General features: G+C 39.9%; 1 non-coding gene across 1 annotated transcript; it reads right to left on the bottom strand.

The window, feature by feature from the left end:
* Positions 1 to 962: 962 nt before the first annotated feature.
* On the bottom strand, positions 963 to 1,069 carry LOC145573509 (small nucleolar RNA R71). Its single transcript, XR_014097513.1, has one exon. It is a non-coding gene; the product is annotated as a small nucleolar RNA R71 (small nucleolar RNA).
* Positions 1,070 to 2,825: the final 1,756 nt, after the last annotated feature.

Below are 2,825 nucleotides of genomic sequence, written 5' to 3'. Positions count from 1 at the left end.
GTTTTACCCTGGAATGTTGTTTATTAGTGAACCTGTGCCCTAGGTCTTTTAATATTTGATTTCTCCTATTTTATTCTCCCTGCTCATATTCTTCGTAGTATAGATCTTTAATAACAATAAATTATTACTCAATAATTTAGATTACTTTTAATTAATTAGGAATAAATTGACTTGTTTCCCTGTGGTTCGACCCTTCTTCCCTATCTACTTTTGTTAGAGGATTTAGGTAATATTTTTTATTAGGGGATACGACTTTACCCTGTCAAAATTTGGCGCCGTTGCCGGGGAAACGGTTTTATTTTTATTTCTAATTGTTTTTGTAGTCTAGATTATTTTTTCTTTTGCCTCAAAGGACATTAGTTCTTTGAGGAAGTTCTCATATTTGTCTTTATAGTTCTCTGTTTATGCCCAGGTGTTCCAGATCAGGTTACATTCCATTCGATCCTGAGATCGAGCGCTCTTTCCATAGACAGAAGAATCTTTATAGACAAATCCTGGCGGGTTCTGGGAGTAACGACATTCCTAGAGATTCGCCACCTGATTCTAGTGATTCGGAAATTCCTTCAGATTCAGAATCAGAGATGACTGCACCTAAGAAGCTCAGCGATTATTCGCAACCGTCCCTGACGGATTTTCCACACCTTTCCCCCAGACCAGATATCGCGGGAGTCCAGTTCGAAATCAAGCCCCAGTTCATAACGATGATAGAAAGAAAGCAATTCAGTGGAGCTAAGGGTGAAGATCCTAATCTTCACATTGCAGATTTCTGTCAATACTGCAATACTATTCGGCAGAATGGGGTAACGCAGGACCAGATCAGGGAGATTCTCTTTCCCTTTTCTTTATGTGGAAAAGCTAAATTGTGGTTTAATGGTTTGAATAGAACTGCACTTGGTATTACTAACTGGGAGACTCTTGCTTTAAATTTTTATAACAAATATTACCCTGCAGAGAAAACAGCTTTACTAAGAAGTGCCATTCAGAACTTTGCCCAGGAGCCAGATGAAGCATTATATGAGGCTTGGGAGAGGTTCAAGGATCTGAAGAGGGAGTATCCCCACCATAACTTGGCAAAGACGCAGTTAATTCAAGCTTTTTACAACGGATTAGGGAATGCATCTAGAACAATTCTAGACTCCGCAGCTAGTGGTAGATTTATGAATCTTAATGTTGATGATGCAGGTCAGGTTATTGAAGATATGGCGATACATAATTCCCAATATGGGAATTCTAGAGGCTATGTAAATAAGGGCAAACACCACGTTGATTCAGTATCCCTTTTGCAGGCTCAGCTTACTTCTATTTGCCAGAAATTAGATAACCTTAGTACTAATATCCCTAACTCTGTTGCTAATGTTTCTGCTGTTGCTAATAACTCTAATGATGCTTTTTGTGAAAATTGTGGAAGTGTAGGACATTATGAGCAAGATTGCAGGAGCTCAATGGAGCAAGTTAATGCTTTTCAAACCTATAAGCAGAATAACCCATACTCCAACACCTACAATCCTGGCTACCGAAATCATCCATACTTATCATATCGGAGCACCAATGTTCAAAATCCTCCACCTCCACAACAACCACAACAAGCACCCCCTCCACAGTAGAAATATTACCACCCTCACTCTAACCAGAAAGCCCCAGCACAAACCCCTACTACATCTTCCGACCCTGCCTTGTCAACAAACGCCCTCCTTGTGCCTGCAACAACCCGTTTTCTAGCCAGTACCTTCGCACATAACCTTCTTTCACTTGCTCACATAACTTAATATATTCCGCATTGTCCTTGCATTAATCTCGAATGCGCTGTGTAAAGTTAGATTGCACACTTGTAAGGGCCGCAAACACTTCTTGCGTTTTCCTACTTAGTGCATCTGGCACACTGTTATGCCGTCCCGGTTTGTGCTGCCAAGCAAAGTCGTATTCTTCAAGAAATTCCATCCATCGAGCCTGCTTTGGCGACAACGTCTTTTGTGACTGAAAGAATGTATTTACCACATTATCCGTCAAAACTGTAAATTTTGTACCCAACAGATAATGGCGCCAAGTACGAAGGCAATGAACAACCGTCAGCATTTCCTTTTCTTGTGCCGAGTATTTCTCCTCCGCCTCTTTGAGCTTTCGACCTTCGAAAGCCACAAGATGTCCGTCTTGGACAAGGACCCCACCAATGGCCCTGCATGAGGCATCAGTGTGTACTTCGAATGGCTTATCAAATTCCCAATGTTTTAGCACTGGTTCGGATGATTTGGCTAACTTTAAAATTTTGAAAGCATCTTCCTACTTGCCTGACCATGCCCACGCTTGACTCTTCTTCAAAAGATCAGTGAGTGGTGACACTTTTTAAGAATAGCCCTTAATAAATTTTCGATAATAATTGGTTAGACCAGAAAATGATCGCAACTTTGGGACAGATTTGGGTTGTTCCCAATTGACAATCGCCTTCACTTTGTTCTCATCCATCCTAACTCTTTCCTTACTAATTTTGTGACCAAGAAACATAATTTCGGTTCTCGCAAACTCGCACTTTTCCTTTTTCACATATAACTCGTACTTTCGTAACTGTTCGAAAACCAATCCAAGATGATTAACATGTTCATCTAGATTGTTCGAATACACAACAATGTCATCAAGATAAACGACACAAAAACTATCGAGATACTCATAAAGAACATTATTTATTAAATTACAGAAAGTAGTCGGGGCATATGTTAGCCCAAACAACATTACAAGAAATTCATATGAACCATATCTAGTTATACAAGTAGTTTTAGGCTCATTGCCCTCCTTAATTCTAACTTGTCAATAACCAGAACGTAAATCAAGTT

Source organism: Chenopodium album, chromosome 12 (assembly GCF_948465745.1).
Source record: "Chenopodium album chromosome 12, dcCheAlbu1.1, whole genome shotgun sequence".
NCBI lineage: Eukaryota > Viridiplantae > Streptophyta > Magnoliopsida > Caryophyllales > Amaranthaceae > Chenopodium > Chenopodium album.
The sequence above is the reverse complement of the archived record's forward strand: the minus strand, read 5'-3'. Positions and strand labels throughout refer to the sequence as shown.